Genomic DNA, 20,136 nt, shown 5'->3' with positions numbered 1-20,136 from the left:
AACCAGGGCTGGTGACCCTCTGTGCTCGGCGCTGGAATTTTTGTTTAATTTAGGTGTAAGTTACACGATTGCACACATCTTAAGTGTAGGGATGAAGTCCCAGAAGGCAGTTTCCAGGCTCTCAACCTCACGTGGAAAGGTGCTAGCTTAGGTAGTAGATGGCCGTCAGCTGTAACTAGTTGGCTATCAACTGTAACCAGTCATTAGCCACTGATATAACTGCTGTGGCTACACTAGCAAGTGCAGATTGCAGCTAGCAAGTGCTGTTAGCAAACGGATTGTGGGTTGCGAGGATTGTGGGTTGTGGGTTGTGTTGATCCTACTTCCTGTGTCTTGCCCGGCCATCGTGAGACTGGGGTGCAGGGAGACCCCTCGTTGGGGTACTGGCAGATGTTTGCTTTTGTGTCTCGACCAGCCGCCAGCGAGACTATAGTGGTATGACTCCCCTGTCTATGGCTCCGTGGGTGTTCCTTTTTCGCCTCACCATGTCTTGCATTCTTATGCGAGGAGCGGGAGCTGAATCCCTGCATGACAGTAAGTTATACAGCTTGATGAAGTTTTACCACTTAATACTCCTGCATAACCACCGCCCAAATCCAGGTATGGAACGTCCCAGGAGCCCGCTGACTCCGCCTCCCAGTCTCTCATCCTCCAATGGTGCATTAGTTACCTATGGCTGCATAACAAATCACCACAAACTTAGCAACTTGAAACAGCATTGGTTTATGACTTCACAGTGTCTTGGGTCAGGAGCCTGGGCTTAATGGCTTCTCTGCTCAGGTGTCAGCTGGGCTGCGTTCCTTTCTGGAGTGCAGGGCTATCTTTCAAGATCTCATGGCTCTTGGCAGAATTTACTCAGTTCCTTTTGCCATGTGACCTTCTCATCAGCAGCTCTGGCCACAGAAGCTTGCTTCTTCAAGCCAGCAGGAGACTCTCTCAAGGCTTTCACAGGATGAAGTCTGGCCTACCCTTTGGATGAATGCAAAATCAAACTGATTTGGGACTTACATCTACAAAACTTTGTCCTGTTCTATTGACTAAAAGCAAACCACTGGACCCACCCACAGTCGGGAAGAGGGGATTACATAGGGTGTGAAGGCCAGGGGGTCACTCTAGGGTCCCTCTCTGACTTCTAGCATCAGTTAGAACTTTACACAGTGTTTCTTTGCCTTTCACTCAACGCTGCATCTGTGACATTTACCTATGTTGTTGCCTGTATCAGCAATTTGTTTTCCCTGCTGTGTAGTATTCCATTACATGAATGTACCATGGTTTATTGACCCGTGCTCTGTTGACAGATATTTGAGTTCCCGGTTTCTGACTGTGAAACTAGAGCTGCAAGCATGTGGGATTCTGGATTGGATTCTAGAAGAGTAAAAGGGCATGAATGGAAAAACTGGTGAAATCAGATTAAACTCTGTAGTTTAATTAATAATGTTATACCGATGTTAATTTCTTAGTTTTGACAAATGTGCCATGTTTCCACGTTAACTACAGGGAAGAGTGGACAAAGGGTAAAGAGCAGCTCTCTGGAGTAACATTGCAACTTCTCTGTAGGTCTAGATGATTCCAAAAGAACAATTTTTTTGAGAAGCAAATGAATAAAGCTGCTGGCGAGCATCTGCTACGGGCAATAGTAGAGTAATGGGCACCCAACTAGCCCTTGCACCGTAAACACCCATAAAGCTGGACAAAGTACACGAGGCAGCTGTCATCAGGCAGCACAAGACTAGAATCCCTGAGAGAAAGGAAACCAGTGAGGTGAGCCCACAGTCACCCCAGCTCTGTCTGGGGCCAGTTTCCCAAGCACAGATCAGAGCTGGGGTCCCTGCCCCAACAGTCACCCCACTGAGCTGGGGAGGCAGAGGTCAGGATGTGATGCTACGGAAGCAACTGGAATCTGGAGCTGGAGAAGAGAAAGCTACACAGCCGTGGGTCTTTAAGGAAGCCGTGGGTCCCGCTCTGGGCTGCGGATCCTCAGGACAAGACTGCCTGGGTCTTTCCAGAGAGCAGCTGCTCTGGGGGAGCAGAGACCAGAGGTCACGCAGTGCTAGGGGCATTGGCGTTCTGGTCCAGCCAGTGAGGAAACCTCAGTAATGTCATGGGCATCCAGCTTTGATATCCAAAGAGTTTCCCCCTCAGGAATGAGGCCATGCCCTAGAGTAAAGCCTGCATGCCCTAATGGTGCCTAACACCAAGCCCTGGCAAGACCCACAGGCAAGGAAAGCAAGCATGGAGAAATGGAGGTTTCCGAGGAGAGGGCCAGCTCGCTATGATCACAGGAGTGGAGGTAGGAAAGTACGCGTACGTGTCAGCTTCAGGGACTCAAAACACTAGGCACAGCAAATCAAGATGTTTAACCTTTCTTAAACAAAAACAAACTTATTAAGTGAATGATTCGATGGATGGATAATTGGATGGGAAGTGGGTGGATGGATGGATGGATGGATAGATGGATGGATGTATGGATGGACAATGGGTTAAATGAAATCTCCCTTTAAGGAAGTGGAAACTGAGGCCTAGAAAGAAAGGGGAACTTACAAAGATGGCTGCATTGAACTGAGGCTGAGGAAAGCTGCTTTACCTCCGGGCCATGTCCCACTGTCCACCCTTGTGTGGGTTGCCTGCTGGCCACGCTCCTCCCCGCTTGCAGGACCCCCTGCCCTGCCCCAGCATTCACTCCAGAAGTAGCTACTTCCTTGCTCACCATTTACCAAACCTGGAGCAACACCCCGGGGCCTGAGGCTGGTGAGGAGCCCAGCCCTTTGTCCAAGCCTCAGCCGAAGTGGGGGCTCCCTCCTCTGGCCTCCCTCCTCCCCACTCCCTCTGCCATCTCTCTCCGGACTTTTGTCCTTGGATCGGCTGCGTGATCAGAAGAGGTTTCATTCTCCGGCAACTGGGCGGCCATTAGGAAGAGGCAGACGCATTACCCTCTCACTGCACAATGGTGGGCTAATTCAGTTATTCTATTTCACCTGAAGACTTTCTTTGCCGCCAGAGCCTCCCCTCCGGAGCAGGGCAGGCCCCATCTGTCCAACCGTTTGCTCCAGTGTCTTCGGCCATTATGCTTCCACTCGGAGGGCTGGATGGTGCACGTGCACGCGAGCGAGTGTGTCTGCCTGTCTGCACTCTCCCTCTTGTCTCTTTATCGTCTTCCCAGGGCTGAACGGAACTGGCTTCAAAGAGCCATGTCAGATATGTGCAAAACAGACCGATAAAACCTAATGCACTCGCTCCCCTTTGTCTGTCTGACTCTCCTTCCGAATATTTCCCACTCAGAAAGCCACTTAAAACACATCAGCAGTAACCCCGCAAAACAGCCACTTGTTGGCTAATTGTGCTAAGCAGCTGACAGCAGGACTGGGGGAGGGGAGGCGAGCCGGCCTCCCACTTGGCCCTTAGGCTGCACTTCTAGGAGAAGCCCCTCTGCTCTCTGCCAAAGCCTAACTCTGGGGGAAGGGTACTGAGCCGCCTCCCTCCCCTGCCTCTGCACCAGGAGGCTCCCCCAGGAGAGAAGAGGCAGCGGTCACTGGATGGGGGGCACTCCTCTGTGGGGAGGAGAATGGCCAGGAGGGCAGGATTCTCTCCTAGCTCCCCACCAAATTGCTATGGGACCCTGTACGGGGAGGTCACTGCCCATCTCTAGGCCTCAGTTTCCCCATCCACCCCATGAGTGGTTTGTACTCTGGCTTCTAAGGTCTCTTCCAGCTCCCAAAGGCTGCCTTATGAAGTGTTCCAGAGCTGAGACTGGATGGGCCCAAAGCAAGGCACCCTGACCCATTCTCAGGAATCAGAGTAGGAGCAGCTGAGGCCTGGAGGATCAGAATAGAGCCAGCACAGGGCGTGGGCAGAAGCAGGACAGGGTCGCAATTGACAGGAATGGTATGTGCAAAGGCCCTGGGGTGGGGCTGAATTGGAGGACCAGAAAGGAGCCCAGAGGAGAAATGGCACGAGCTGTGCCAGAAGGACCCTCGCGTCATGGTAGGAGCTTGGCTTTTCCCTGAAGGCAGAAAGGATAAGAGGGACAAGGCCATCTCACTTGATTTCTCTTTTTCAGAGACCCCTTCCTTGCTTCCAGGTGGAGAAGGAGTTGGGGGATGGGGGTCGAGAGCAGAAGCAGGGAGCTCTCCATCCACTGCTCCGACCACCCAAACAGGCACAGGCTGAGTGTCAGAAGTGACCAGTCCTCCCTCGGATGGAAAGATGGAGAAGCCGGTATTCCCTGCTCTGGAAGCTTTGGTTCTTGGGAACCCCTCCCTCACTCGCTGGCCCAGCTGGTGTGGGCGCTGCCCAGCCTGGAGAAGCAGGGGTTAAGCGCAGCAGCCTTGCAGAAATCAGAGTATTACAGGTTTGCCGGTGGCCTGTCCCTTCTGTCACACAGGCGCCCATGCACCCTGCTATCTCTGGGCTCAACTCACCCCAGAGCACTGTATCAGGACTCCATTAGGGAGGCCCAGGCAGCAGCAGGTCACAGCTGTCAGGCTGGTGGCACTGAGGGTGACAAGTCCTCACCCTCCTGTGCCTGCACTTGAGGACAGCTCTGTCTGCTGGTCCATGCTGCAGGTGGCAGAGCCAAGGGCACAGCTGGCACACATGGGCTCAGGGGTCTGAGCAGGTCAGGTCTGAAGCCCACCTCTGTCACTTTCTGTTCCTGGGCCTCCAATGTGATGCTCAGACCCTCAGAGCCTGCATTCTGTCATCTCCTCGGAGAAGACAGTGTTGGCACCTCCCCAGAGGGTACGGAGAGGGTACTGGAGCTGCTATCACCATTCCGGCTTCCTTAGCTCCGCCTTTCTGCCCTGCAAGGTGTGCGTTATTTTTGTCACCCCATCTCCTGCGTCTGCCAGCTTCCCTTTGAGCTTTGTCTTTGGAAGTTCAAAGTGAACCGTTGGTCAAAATAACTCATTCTTCCCAGGTTCTTGGCGTAATTACCTCCCCCTTCATCAGTTGCCTCTGATGCCTCCTCTGTTCTTTCTTTGTAAACTTTATTTTAACTGTCTTTTGTGACTGTGATTTAAAGGGGGGGAAATTCTTGCAAATGAAAATAACTTAATTGCTTTTTCTGATTTTCAAAGGAACACATGCTCATTACGGAAAACATCCACACAATCAGAAAGGTGGAGACAAGAGAAAGACAATGAAGGGACTTGGAAGCAGCCTCCAGGCAGGTAGTTTGTAGCAGAGCTGGAATAAAGAGGCCCCCCCTTTACAAAACTGGGTGCTTCCCTCCTGCCCCCAGCACTGCCTGGACTCCCCGGCTCCAGCGCCCCCAGCCCCAGTGGTGCCTTTCCTTACCCATCCACACCCTGCCCACCGCTAAACCCCAGCTCAGATTCTGGCTCCCCACAAGTGTTTCCTAGACCTCTACAGCCCAGGTCTTCTGTCCTGCCATTGAGCTCGATTCTTGTCATGTCAATAAACATTACTGAGCATCTGTCTGTTGCGGCCAAGCCACGTGACCCAGCCAGATGAACTTGCCCTGTGTTTAACTTGTATGCGTGCATCTAACTTGTGTGATTTAATTGCTCTGCATCTAGGCTTCTGCTCTCTAGCCTGGATTGTCAGCAACTTGAGGGCAGATCCACAGCTTCTATCTCTTTGTAGCCCCAAACCCAACATTACTGGTCCCGAGTGGGACTTTCTAGGCCCTTGCAGGAAGGGCAGCTGCTGTGCACGGCATGTGCTGGACACTGGGCCAAGCCCTCTGCACACACCCTTCATGGGAGCCTCACATCAACCCTGGGAGGTGGGCATTATTACTGTCACTCTGTGGATGAGGAAATGGAGTTCAGACAGGTTAGGAAGCTCGCCCGAGGAACCACAGCGGTTGAGCTGAGAATCAGGATTTGAACCCAGAACTTGGAGGCTGGGGCCCCAGCTCTGAGCTCCTACAGGGGACTGCCTCCTTGCACAACTCAGTGGTCATACAAAAAGGTGATAAAGGCTCTCAGCAAGGTATGCCCAGGACAGGAAGGACAGTAAAACCATCCACAGGGTCCTGGGAAGGCTCCCTGGAGGAGGTAATACTTGACTAAGTTTTAAAGAATGCATACAATTTAGACAGGTGGAAAATGGTGGAAAACATTGGAAGAAGAGGTAACAGTTAATGGGAGGAGCCAAAGGTATGAGTCAGAGGGGGTGGGGCAGTAGAACCCGGGTTCGGCTGAGTGACTGGGGATTGCAGTAGGGAAGTTGGGAGGTGAGGTGCGTGGGGTGGTCAGCTGGCTGCATCATGATACACCTTGTGCACTCTGCTCAGGCATTTTCAACTTGAGCTGTAGGCGGACAATTCAAACTGAGCTCCCTGGAATTCTGGAGGTTCCTTAGGGGCACCCTGGCAACCTGGAGGAAAATAAACCAAAGGGAGGTGGCCCCAGCACAGGCCCTGCTCCCAGCCCCCACCCTGGTCTCAGACAGGGCAGCTGAGCTTTCATTGCTTGTATGTTTAGGTTTTCGGTGTAAGATTTCATGTGAAGGGTTCTGCAGCAAACATGTTTGAAACCGCTCCTGCAGGTTGGGGGCAGTTTTCAGCTGGGAGTGACATAACCAATTTTTATGATTCGTTTGTTCTTCAAAAATCTTGGCTAAGCCCCACCTTCCACCCTCCCTGCCCCAGGCTCTGGAGAGGGTGTGTCCAGCAGTTCTTACGCATCTGGCATTATCTCGGATGCTGTGTCCTTGTCCGGGGGTCAGGATCTGTCGGTCCTTGTCCCAGCTCTACCTGTAACTTGCACAAGTGTCTCCCTTCTCTGGGTCTGGAAATTCTGGCCCTTGACCTTGGGCATGATCTATGCTTATGACCACAGGCTGGACATCACCTTACTCAGTTCCCTTAAGCCAGTTCTCTTAAGGGCAGCTGTCAGCTCCTGAGCCTGTAGTGGCTGCCAAAAACAGTCTCCTCGGTTGGAAAAAGAACCATGATGACCACAGAAGCTACCACCGGGACCAAGACCCAGCACTTCCTCTGTGACAAGCACCCCACACCCAGTATCTCACTGAATCTTCACATTCACCCCTTTTATAGATGGAAGAACTGAGGCTCAGCAATGAGGTCAGCGGCCAAAGACACAGCGATTAAGCAATAGAGGCAGAACTCGAACCCAGGGCCTGGAGCCTACATTTACAACCATCCTCCCAGTGAGTGCTTCCCAGCTGTGAATACCTGGGAAGCGTATTCCCCAGTATTTGTCCACCCACCCCTAAGCCCCAGCTCCCACTTGTGTGCTCCCAGGTGCACTGGGGTGGCAACCAACTCCTCAGGTAGACCAGGAAGCCTTTCTAAGGAAGGGGAAGGATGAAGTTTGTGCTGAAGGGCAGAGGAAGGAGCTGGTGTTATTGCTGTCCTGTGTCCACAGGTGGGAACCAGGTAGAAGCAGACTTTTGGGCACTCCCCTGACTCTACCATGAGCCCATTGGACCTACAGGCTGAGATCCACAGATTGGCCAAGACCCCTGTCCTGGGTCCCAGCCCATCCTGGCTTCTGTAGGAGAATCTGGTGAGCTCAGCATCTGGGACTCCACACGGAGGGACCCCTGCTGTCCCTCCTTCCCAATTGTGTGCCCCATCTCTGAGATCTGATGGATGTCTGCTGGCATCTCCTTGCCCTTGACTGTGGGCAGTCACTTCCAATCCCAGATGTAGGCCCTAGAGGCTGAGCTGGGGTAGCATGAGGCCCTCTGCCCTCCCGACCTCAGGCTCTGCCTGTGGCGTCCACTTTCCCTCCCAGCAAGTCCAATAGCAGCCCCAGTCCCATCCTCAGCTCCCACTGTGGAGCGCCTCACACAGGCATCTGTGGGGTTTGTGGCCTTTTCTGGAGGTGGCTGGGCTGAGGGGGTCCCAGAGAAGCCTGTGCTCCCCCCACATCTCTGCTCTCACCCCCACTGTGAGACAACCTCTACATTCTTCTCCCTTTGCTGTGCAGGGCACCTCTGAGGTATCCTGACACCCCTGTGGGAACTCGCCCCCAGCCCCAGCACAGGCAGGCTGCTGCATGCTTTGCAGTGTTCCGGTAAGTCTGACTGGGGAGCACATTATTCTGCAGCCCCGATTTGATTAAGCTGAGCAGGCACCCCCATGGGGTACCACGATCAGAGACTGTGTTCCCTCACCAGGAGCGCAAGACCTCACAGCTCTAAACTCGCTACAAAGCATGAGGTTGCTGGCGCTTTTATGGACTGTTCTCTTTGCACAGGGAGTTCATTGATCTTCCCTGGGTTGTTCACATCTTTCTTTTTATGGGGAAAAAAATTCCCTCAAACACTTTTTCTAGTGGAATGTTCATTTTGAGTCATGTTCCCTAGATACGGCCAGTTTCTACGAAAATCACTGCTTCTTTTAGCTGCCCATTTTCATTTGTCATGAAAAACATCCACTACGTTTCTGTGGCTACAGCTCCCTTTTGCATCTTGGGTGAGAGAGGAAGCCAGGCGAGCCACCTCTGAAATTTTTCGTGAATTTGTTCACTCGGCAAATGTATGTTGAGCTCCTGTTGTGGGCCAGGCCCTGCGCGCTGCACCCAGGATGTAATTTTGAAAAAGGAAGATGAAGGCGCTGGCCTTGGGCACTCACAGGGAAGTGGGGGAATTAGGTGGTTAATATAACAGCCTCAGGATGGGGCAAGCCCTGCCTGAGGGGGGCATGCAGAGAGGTTGCTCAGAGCCGGGGGAGACAGGAGAGCACCCCTGAGGAGATTGGGCCTGGCTGAGATCAGGAGAAGAGGGAATGTTAACCTTACCAAAAGGAGGGGAAGGGTGTTTTGGGTGGAGGGAACAGCACGTGCAGAGGCTAGGAGGTCCCAGGGCACTAGAAGGATCAGTGTGGCTGGAGCGAAACACCGAGCCTGGGTGAAAGGGCTTGGACACAGGAGAGAGTTGGGGGAGAAGATGAAGGTGGGGGTCAGGACTTGCAGGATGCTGGGGTTTGCAGGAGTGTGGAAGCTACTGAGGAGGATTTAGGCAAAGGAGTAGCCTGATTACCGTGTTTCCCCCAAAATAAGACCTAGCCAGACCATCAGCTCTAAAGCATCTTCTGGAGCAAAAATTAACATAAGACCCGGTATTATATTATGTTATACCCGCTATTATATCTGGCATTATATTATATCCAGTGTTATATTATATTACCCAATCATATTAATTTTTGCTCCAAAAGATGCTTTAGAGCTGATGGTGTGGCTAGGTCTTATTTTCAGGAAACACGGTAGCAGATGAAAGTTCAGGATCTGGCTTCAGAAGGGCCTGAGTTCAAGTGCAGATTCTGCCACTGAGTGACCTTGGATGAATTGCTCAGTCCTCTAAGCCTCAGTTCCTTTAGCTGTTAGGGGAGGACCATCATAGTTCCTACTGCTGAGAGATGCGAGGAGGAGCTAGAGAGACACTGTGTGAAGCTGTCAGCCCACGGAGGTGCTCAGCGGGCAATAGCTATAGGGGTCAGGCTTTTGTCTGATTTGTCCACTGCTGTGTCCTCATACTCAGAAAAGAATAAACACTCAGAAAGTGTGTGTTGAGAAAATGGAGATGTGGATAGTGGATTGGAAAGACAAGCAGGGATCAACCAGGGGGTCCCTTTAGACTATGGAAGGCAAGGGGATAAGAAAAATAGCTAAATCTATAATCAAAATGCTACATGCAGGTACAAAGAGTCAAGTAATTTGCATGTATTAGCATTTGCCCTCCCTCCTTTTCCAGGTGAGGGCACTGAGGCTCAGAGGACCTCCCTAAATGGCTCAAGGTCACCGAGAGATAGAGAGAGAGAGAGAGAGAGAGAGAGAGAGAGAGAGAGAGAGCACTGAAGCTGGACTTTGCATCTAGGCCCTTTGACCCTGAAGCCTTTGAAGTACAACCCTACTGTGTGCATGTGCCCCACCAATGTCATGGTCCACATGGATTTTACTCAAACCCCACTGGCTGCCTGCACGTGGCTAAATTACGACAGGAGGGCCCTGATGGGCACTGAAGTCAGGGGTCTTCAGTAAGGGCCCTGTCCCAAGGGCCTTTCAGTCTGCCCACAGCTCTTTATAAGAACCTACTATGTGCACCACCCTGTGGATACAACAATGAGCAGAAAACACAGTCTGCCTGCATGGGTCTTGCAGCCAGCGGAGGCGATCAGTACATCACACCAAGACTTACTAGTGTTGACGGAGGAGGGCTTCCATGGAAAGCGACCTCACTGAGTGATCTGATCCTTAATGCCTCGCTGGGCAGGTTCTGATGGGTGTTCACGCCCCAGGCATATAACCTCTTTAGTAAAAGGCTTATCTCTTCCTCCAGCCAGCCCTGTCCATTGTCTCTGGGCATCTAGTTAACACACCTTTGAAATGCCTCTTTTCAGACTGAGCCTTCTAAGGCGGTAATCCAACCCCACCTTCTCCCATCTACATTTAATCTTCCTTACATTCCCTCCTTAATTTCAAATACATAAAAGAAACTGCAAAGCTGTTATTCTCCGGAGCATTTGAAATCTTGCTCCCAGCGTATGTCATCAGTTTGGTTCAAACAAACTCATAAAAATTTTCTACAGGTTTGGACATTTCTTCCATCGACACTAGTGGGTGGAGACCCATGGAGGACAGGGACAGGGCAGCCAATTGTCCTTGGCAGCAACGATGGTTAATCTATTGGAATACTTCTGTGTCCATTTATCTCACCTGGGGCCCACCTCACGGGCCTCACCACGCCCACCAACTACAGGGGTACAGCCTGCCGAGTGTGGGAGACCTGCAGGGTCCTGCTGCAGGGCTGCAGCCAGCATCCATTCTGATTGGTTGGACCCGTTCCATATAGCTGTTCGATGTTTTTGTATATTACCCTACATGCAGAGGCTACGAGTGCTTTGAACAGGGCCGGGCCTGATGGGTGGGGTTGAGTGACCTGCAAGGCTCCTTGAGAGAGGGATGCTGATTTCAGTGATACCTGAGGCTGAGTGAGAGGTGGTTGAAGAGAGAGAGGCAAAGAACAAGCCAGGTGGATACAGAGGCCACAGGCGGAAGGAGCTGGGAGTGAAGGAAGAGAATTTCTGCTAAGGCTGGAGGGGAGGGTGGGGCTGGACCTGCAGGGCCTTGTGGGCCTGGGATTTGGTTTTTATCCCAAGATCAATGAGCCAGAAGGAGTTCTAGGAAAGGGAAAGGCCTGGCTTGGCCACAGGGGCAAGAGGGGGATAGAGAAGTGGGTGGGAAGGGGGGCTTCGGCCTTGTCCAGCGCACAGGTGGTGAGGGTGGCCCAGATCAAGGTCAGGGAAGTGGGCTGGAGAGAGGCACAAACCCACAGGTGAGTAGAGATAAAATGAATTGACAGGTGTCCCTCCCCCATTTGTCCTCACCCATCATGGTCCTGATACTCAGACACCATTCATTGGAGACCCAGAGCCCCCCAAAGGGATCTTTCTGGAACCTACTGCAGAATCTGAGGCTTAGACCTGTCACCTGGCAGGTGGGAGGGTATGAACACAGCAGCCTGCAGGCCCGGCTCCCCGGAGCGCCAATTCTGAAAATGACACCCAGAGACCCAATAAGAAGGTTGGAAAATGAGCACTTCTGCATCTCCCTGTGTCTATTGCAGGTTCGGAAATAGCTGAGATGAAAGGAGAGATGCAAGGAGGGGTTGCCTGCTGGGCAGCTGGGAGGCCCAAAGAAGCTGCCACCACCAGTGTAGCAAGCAGGAGGTCCAGGTGGGAGGAAGACCCCAGTAGAGGGGGGAGGGGAGTGAAGTCAAGGGACAGCAAGAGCAGATAGAAAGGACAAATGTCAAAATGGACACACACAACAAGATGAGTTGTGATATGGCCGAAGATTGTGTGTGTGTGTGTGGGGGGGGGTGCAAGAGAGAGATGCGGGTTTTGAGCAGCAATTCAAAAGCCTTCGGCCCCTTAGCCCATCCGAACACCCCCCTTCTCTCTTTACCCCCCTACCACCAGAAAAAAAAAAAAAAGAGAGAGAGAGAGAGCAAGAGAAAGAAGGAAAACAAAATATCTACAGTTGTCGAGACAAGAGGAGAAAAATAGAGGCAAACATCCGTAATTTTCTCTGTGGGGCTTTGCGGTAATTGAGCCATTTGGATAAAAATAAAGGCAGCAGGCCCCTTAGGTAAGAAGAGCTTTTGCAATCTAAGAAGCTTGAATTATGCGTCTTGTGTCACTTGAAATCCCCCGTCCTCCCCCTTCTGAGGGCGACCCAAACCACTTTCCCTTTTCTTATTATTTTTTTAAGTACCCTGTCAAATGTCGTCTGCAGAGCAGAGAATTTCAGCTGTCACAACTAATTTCAATTTTTCCATGTGCTCTCCCCCCTTGGTGTCCCAGGGGAGGGGCCTGGCTGAGCCCCCTTTCCCTCGCTCTTGCATCTGATCACTCTTTTTATTTATCATTGTTGTTATTATTTCAAAACCAGATTTATATCATCAATTTGTTTGGGGAGTGTTTAAGGACTCAGGTTTGTTCCTGCGGGAGGCGGGGCCTGGCCTTGTCAATTTTCAGCTTCTCTTCGCCACTGCACCGCCCCCACCTCTGCCACCTGAGCCCCAGGGACCCCCGCCCCACCCTGACCATCCACTAGGGAAAATCCAGCCCTGAGACACAGTGTTGATTCGTGAGGTTCTAGCAGAACCAGGAGAACCACGTATGTCTCCCCAGTAGAGGGAAGGCCAGAGAGGGCAAGTGTCATTGACTTGCCCCACTCCTCACACTTCTCCATCTTTCCCATCTTTTCCCTCATCTTTCTTTTTTTCTTTCTCAATTCATGCCTTAATTCCATGGGCATCGATCCAGGGCCACCTCCTATGCCCCGGTCCTGCCAGGGTGCTGGGCACACCAAGAAGAGTAAGGCACCATCCTTGTCCTGGAGGCGATGACAATTGAGTGGAGTCGGGGAGACCGAGAGGCAGACAGGTTGTTGGTACAAAGCATTTGACCTGCTGGCCAGTAGCTGTGCAAGGACAGTGGGGGACAAGGCAGAGAACGTCCCTTTTAGCTCAGCTACTGCGAGGCCTTCACCGAGGTTGACTTCTGGAAGCAAATGGATGTTTGCATGCTGGACAACTCGAGGAAGGAGTTCCAGGCTGAGGGAAGAACATGGGCAAAGGCTGATGCTATGTGAGTCGAATTGTGTCCCCTCCCCACCCCAAATTCCTATGTTAAAGTCCTAACCCTAAGTACTTTAGAATATGACTTTATTTGGAGATAGGATCGTTGTAGGTGTAATTAATTAAGATGAGGTCAAACAGGAGTAGGAAAGGACCCTAATGCAAGATGACTGGAAAGACACACACAGAGGGAGAGGCCATGTGAAGATGGAGGCAGAGATGGGAACAATGTATTACGAGCCGCAGAGCGGCCCGGACTGCCAGCAGCCAGCAGCAGCGGGGACAATCAGGACAGGTTCTCCGCCACAGCCCTCAGAAGGAGCCACCCTGCAGACACCTTGATCTCCAGAACTGGGAGACAATACATTTCTGTTGTTTTAGCCACCCAGCCTGTGAGACTTTGTTACAGCAGCCCTGGCAACTAATATGCGTGGAGACCAGAAACAACAGGTTCTGAGAAGCACATGTAATTCAGCAAGGTGGGTGCTTGGAGTTTGAAAAGGGTGGGGCTGAAGTGCAGTGGGGCCAGAACCTGCGGAATTGGGGCATTATGTGGAGGGTAGTGGGGTGTGGGGGGGAAGGGTGTGGGAGCATTTTGAGCAAGAAGGGGTGGATGGGATGGGCTTTATAAAAAGCACACACTGGTGACAGAGGAAGGAGCAGAGGGGATTAGACGTCTTTTTTTCCCCATTCCCTTGCTTTCCCTTCCTCTTCCACACACCCTCGGGGGGCTAAGGCCTGGCTTTACTCATCAGTGGGTTCTGGGGCCCAGGACAGGGCCTGCCCTTCGTGGGCCACAACCAGAGTTTGTTGGGTGAAGAAACAGGTCAACTAGCTCCTAGTCCCCCACAGAGAGCCCTCACAGAGCACCCTGGTATACAGAACGCTGTTAACTGAGGCAGCCAAGTGACAATATGTCCACTCTGGGACACCCCCCAGCCAGTGTGTGAAAGAGAAAGGGCCACCTTGGGGCCAGTGTCACCAGACGAGGACCATGGCAGATGAGGTGCAGGCTGGGCCCCCTACTTCTCAGTCCCCTCTCTTCCTCCTTGGTCCACCCAGGTTTCCTGGTGCTGGTAGATTTTCTCCTGTGTTGTCTGGCCTTTCTCTCCTGCCCCTGCTGTCCCTGGGAGAGAGCAGGGAAGGGCCTAGAAAAGGCCAGGACCCTTCTTCAGGAATAGGAGGACCTGAGGCCCAGAGGTTGCATGATCTGCCCAAAGTCACGCAGCTGGTAAGACGTGGAGTCAGGGAACTGACCTCAGGCAGTGGAGGCCAGAGCCGTCACTCTCGACACACGTGGCCCCCACGAGGGCCCTGGTTTGTTTAATTCAGTGTTACTTCCAGAGAGCCAGTGTCGCCTGATGGTTGGGGACAGGCTTCCTGGAATCAGAGAGCCTGCAGCTGAGTCCCAGCTCTGTCCCCTCCCAGCCAAGCAGCAGGACCACTCTGAGCTTTGGTTTTCTCAGTGTAACACTGGATACCAATGGTTCCTACCAGTGGCAAATACTGTTTCCCGTTTCTTCCCAGGCTCCCCTATGGGTGCCCCGTGACTGAGTTCTGGCCAATAGAATGTAGGAGGAAGTGCTGCCAACTCCTAGGCCTGACTCCTAACACTGCCGGCACCATGCTTCCCACTCTCTGACCTGGGCCCATGAATGGCTGCGTGGAGCAGAGCCCCACCCGACACCCCTGGCCTGTGATATGAAAAGGTATGAGTTCTCATTGTGGGGTTATTTGTTAAGGTAGTTAGCCTGCTCTTATGAACACATTCCCCATCAGGCTTTCACGAGGACTGAAGCGTGAATCTCTCCAAAGTGCTCAGCACAGTGCTTGGTGCTTAGTAAGCCCTGGATAATGATTTATCATCATTGTTCCACAACAACGTTCTGCTCGAGTGAGCTCCAAGGGCCCGGTCCATGCTGGGTGCTCATAAATCCATGTCAAATGCCTGTGTCTGGTGTTTGGGTCCGTGTTCCCATTCCCGGCCTTGGGTCTCTGAGACCTGGGTTCCCTGTCCTGTCAGGGACACCTCAGGCTGCTGGCTCATAACCTCCGTAGCTTTCCTTTTCCTCTCAGCTGCAGACTTAGCCCTTCCTCTACCCACAGTGTAAGGAGGCTGTGCCAACACCCACTGCAGGATGCACCAGGGTGCAGCCATGCCTCAGACCCCTGGCTGGGAGCTCTTATGCAGGAGTCAAAAGATCTCTCCTAGGATTTGGCTTCAGAGGGCCTGAGAGCTCCCTAGGTCATGTGCCATAATCTGGGGGTGCTACGCTGCCTTCTCCCTCTACACGTCTGTGCAAGGGGCACCAGTATCACACAAGACTGCACCTGCCAGCCAGTCCTGCCTTCCTAGTGTTTAGGAGCTCCTTGGGGGGGCTGTGTGACTTTGGACATGCACCTTAATCTTTCTGAGCCTCAGTTTCCAGCTCTGCTGCTCCCAGGCCCAGCCTGGTTGTGGTGCACAGAGTAAGAACTGAGCCAATGCATGTGGTCAAGGCTCTTCCCACATTCTCATCCCGACAGAAACTGGGAAGACGAGTCTCAGGTGCTGAGCTGCTGCTTCTGAGATGGCGTCTCCACAGGCAGCCGTGGGGCTGACTGGGGAAGCCGAACCCCACCAAGCCTGTGCTCTGTGCCGGGGCTGGAAGTCATTTGGCTGGGAAATGGCATGTCCACGAGGCCGAGCCCACTGACGGAGCTGTGCTACGATGAGGGAAATTGCCCGAAATGTGAATCCACATTCGAGCCTGGGGAAAGTGATTTTGATGCTCATGAGCAGATAGCAGCAGCCCTTCCGTGCACAATGTTTTCAGCTTGTCTGCCTTCCAATCACTCCTAAATAATATGTTTTATTTGGTGTGACTGCTCACAGGGGCCCTGTTCCACTCGGCGCTGGCAGCCAAAGCACTGCATTTATAATCACATCTGCTTTTCATTTGTAATGAACAAAATGGGCTTCAAAACTCCCACAGCCGGCTCACCCAGCACTGAGGGGCAGCTCTCTCCTCTCCGAGATCACCTTGGGCCACCAACAGGCCTGTCACCGAGCAGGCACCAGCAGGGAGGGACGGGCAAAAGGTGTCAGGCGGCAGGAAGCAGTGCTTAGTGCTCTGAGTTCAAACCTTGATTCCTTCTCTTCCTGGCTGTGCGACTTCAGGTGCGTTGTTTGTCCTCACTGAGCCTCATTTTCTCCTTGCGGAAGAGGTAATAAGGTCTTCGCTAACCTGTGGTTCCCTAATCCTGATTCCTCCAGCAAGGAGCCAGTAGGGGGAGTTCTCGGTTTGCGCCCCCCACCCCCATGACAGGAACTTCAAAAATGAGCTTCTATGTGTGTGCTCCCGTGTCCACAGCAGCATTATTCACAATAGCGAAAAAGTCCAGTGACAGATGATGGATAAACAAAATGTAGTGTATCCATACAATGGAATATTATTCAGTCATTAAAAGGAAGGAAATTCTGACACCTGGTACAATATAGATTAATCTTGAGGACGTTACGCTGAGTGAAATAAGCCAGACACAAAAGGACAAATACTGCATGATTCCACTTATGTGAGGTCCCTAGAGTAGGCAAATCCATAGAGACAGAAAGTAGAACGGTGGGTGCCAGAAGCTGATGGGAAGGAAGAAGGGGAGTTAGGGTTTAGGGAGTACAGAGTTTCAGCTTTGCAAGATGAAAATACTCTAGAGATGGATGGTGGTGTCACAACAATGTGAATGTCCTTCATGCCTCTGGATGGTACACTTCAGAATGGTCTAGAATGTCCTTCCGTCATGTGAGGACACAGCAGGAAGACGGTCATCGGTAACCCAGGAAGCAGGTCCTCACTGGACATCGAATCAGCCAGCACCTTGATCTTGGACTTGCCAGTCTCCAGAACTGGGAGAAATATAATTGTTGTTTATGCCAAAAAAAAAAAAAAAAAAAAGTTAGAATGGTAAATTATATGTTATGTATATTTTACTACAATTCTAACTTCTTTGTAGGTTAAAAAGAAAACTCAGGTTCTATTTTTAAAAAATCTAAAAAGGAAGAAAAGAACAAACATACAACAATAGGAATGGGAAACAGAATGCAATTGTGGAGAAGGTTTTAAAAATTAGTAGAGGATTCCATGTGGAGATCTAGGCTAATCAAATTGAAAATCTGGATGGAAAGAATGATTTACAACTTCCAAGAAATTCTATTACTGAAATTGACTTTAAAACAAGTAGAAAACCAAGTAACACATTAACTCTCGAAGAGTTCCCTCCCCAAAGAAAGTCTCCGGGCCCTAGTAGGTTTACGTCTGGATTATTTCAGACATTCATGGGACAGCTAACCCCAAAATGCAGACTCTTCCACAGCAGAGAAAAGGATGGAAGCTTCCCAATGTATCTTATGAAATATGCACAACCTCCTTGCTTAGTGGTAACACAGTGAGCTCAGAAAGGAAAACCACAGACTGCTCTCCTATTGAATAGACGCGAAAGACACAAATCCAAATGTGGCAATTTTCATCCACCCATGTATTATTTTCCCCCAAATCAGGATTTGGCACCAGCCATTTCTAACTTGCCCTAATAATTTGCTGTGTGTGTACATCAGGAATTGATCGTCCAGAAAAAAAAAAAGTTCAGTACTTTTATGTAGAAAGCATGGGAGATATAAAAAAGCGAACTAAAATGTTTCGGTGATTGATAGTCCCTTTCGCATGGAAGCCATCGCTGCTGTGGAGGCACCTTGCCTTCAGAGACAAAGCCAAGGCTGCTGAGATAAACCAGAAAACAGACTCACACACTTGCCTTTTTGTCAGCAGGAAATGCTGAGACCTCCTGAGAGAAGGCTGTGTGGACTGGGCTATTGTCGAGAAGTCTTCATTTATTTACTTACAGTTTTATTTATTCACAGTGAACATAATTGAGCACCCACTCTTCTTGCTTCGCTGAAAATAATTACTGCGCACTTGCTGTGTGCTGGGCTCTGTTCCAGGCACATGGCTGCAGGGTGAAGAAGACGGGCAGAGCCCCTGCCCTCACACAGCTGCCAGCCAGGTGCCAGTGTCAGGGTCCCCAAGCTGGGCACCAAGAAGGCTGCAGGGACTGAAACTCCTGCTTGTAGCCCAGCAGGGCTCCGGTTTGGTTAGGGAGACAGATGTGGAGGTGAATTTGCAAAGCACATCTTGGAATGTGACCTTGGTCTGCTTCCTGCTTTCATGACCCTGAACAGGAACTGGAGTAGTTACAGAGTGACAAAGGTGGAGAGAGGAAAGTTCCAGGATGCGTCAGCAGACAGGCTGGTCCTTGCTCATTGATGTGTGTTCCCACACATGCAACATGCAAATATCACAGAACAACTCCAGCCTGTATCTAGGGCCTCTCACTGTCCCCACGGGAATCTAAACGCTCCGTGGAGACAGGGAGTGCAGGGCTCAAATCCCAACTCCACCACTTAACAGCACTATCTGGCTGGCCCCCACTCAGGCAGCCACCTCCACACTTACCCACAGAAGTTCCCAAGCTTGGCCATGGGCTCCCTTCCTCTCCGTGCTTGGGAGAGCATACTCAGCCCACAGGAGAGGCAAACCGGAAACCGATGAGAGGTGGGAGGGAGGGCGATTCTGAGGTGTGCCCCACGGAATCGCTCAAAGAATTCCCAGAAAAATCGAGCCCTGGTTGCTCCTCTTCCGGTTACTATTGCTGCAGAACAAAGCCCCCCAAAACTCAGTGGTACAAAATAACCATTTTATTATGCCTAGATTTATGGATCAGAAATTCAGACACAGCTCTCAGGGCAAGGCTTGACTCGGCCCCATGATGTCTGGGTGTGGGGACAGAGTCCCAGAGAGCAGTTTCCAGGCTCTCGGCCTCACGTGGAAAGGTGCTGACTCGGGTAGTAGATGGCCATCAGCTGTGATTGGATGGTCATCAGCTGTGACTAGTTTGCCATCAGCTGCAACCAGTGAGCCATTGGCCACTGATGTAACTGCCGTGGCTGCACCAGCAAGCACGGATTGCAGTTAGCAAGTTTGGTCGGTTGGCAGAGAAGCAGACGGCAGGTTGCGGATAGTGTGGCTCCTGCTTCCTGTGCCTCCAACCCAGCCACCAGCGAGACTATAGTGATATGACTCCCCTATCTATGGCTCCGTGGGTGTTCCTTTTTCGCCTCACCATGTCCTGCGTTCTTATGTGGGGAGCGGGAGCTGAGACCCTGCATAACACTGGGACTCCAGATATGGAATGAAGGAACAGCGAATATTGAAAGGCCAGGGGGCAACGTCAATGCCTGGGGATTAGAATCATCTGGCAGTGTGTTTACTCACGTGTCTGACCCTGGGCCGACGTGACTGAAGCCTCAGCTCAGCTGGCGCTGTTCACTAAAGTGCCTACGTGCCCTCTCCCTGTTGCTTGGGCTTCCTCATTGCATGGAGGTCTTGGGATCAGACTTCTCACACGGTAGCTCAGGGCTCCCAAAGTAAGTGTCGCAGTGAACCAGGCAGGAGGCTGCTTTGCTGTTTATGACCTCACTGCGGAAGTCACATAGTGTCACTTCCGCTTTCCTCTTGGCTGAAGTAGTGAAGTAGACCTCACGTCTTCCTAGAAATTTGTGATCATTTTCAAAATCACGAACCCAGCTGCTCAGGGATCTTCCATAGGCTCTCCTCCTACCTGGTCTCAGTGCCCTATCCCCCACAATGCTTGCATCCAGATCCCTGTTTCAGGGTCTATTTTGGGGGCAACTCAGCTACTTACTAACTGTGTAAATCCCTAACCTCTCCAAGCCTCAGTTTCCTCATCTATATGTGGATACTAATGGTCGCTCCTCCTAGGGTTAGTATGAGATTTAAACGAGATACTAAGTGTCAGGGGCATGTAGCAGAGTGTCTGGCGTGGAGAAAATCCTCTGTGGAGGGGGCTTTTTATGAGTGAGCCCTCTTAGCCCCCATTCTCCCTCAAAAGAAATTGGTGATGCTCCACTAGCAGGTCTTGCGTCCCACATCTCACCTGCAGCTGGCTGGCCACTGGCCTGAGAATGACAGCAGCTAGGTGGCCAGCCCAGATGGGGTTAAGATTATG

General features: G+C 51.6%; 1 long non-coding RNA gene across 1 annotated transcript; it reads right to left on the bottom strand.

The window, feature by feature from the left end:
- Nucleotides 1–16,475: 16,475 nt before the first annotated feature.
- Nucleotides 16,476–18,406, bottom strand: LOC141571376 (uncharacterized). The gene is made up of 2 exons (XR_012496127.2): nt 17,954–18,406; nt 16,476–16,960 (listed from the first exon to the last, which is right to left on the bottom strand). It is a non-coding gene; the product is annotated as an uncharacterized LOC141571376 (long non-coding RNA).
- Nucleotides 18,407–20,136: the final 1,730 nt, after the last annotated feature.

Source organism: Rhinolophus sinicus, chromosome 16 (assembly GCF_057876585.1).
Source record: "Rhinolophus sinicus isolate RSI-liver-muscle chromosome 16, RSI-T2T, whole genome shotgun sequence".
Lineage (NCBI taxonomy): Eukaryota > Metazoa > Chordata > Mammalia > Chiroptera > Rhinolophidae > Rhinolophus > Rhinolophus sinicus.
Note: the sequence above shows the minus strand (reverse complement) of the source record. Positions and strands in the feature narration are given on the sequence as shown.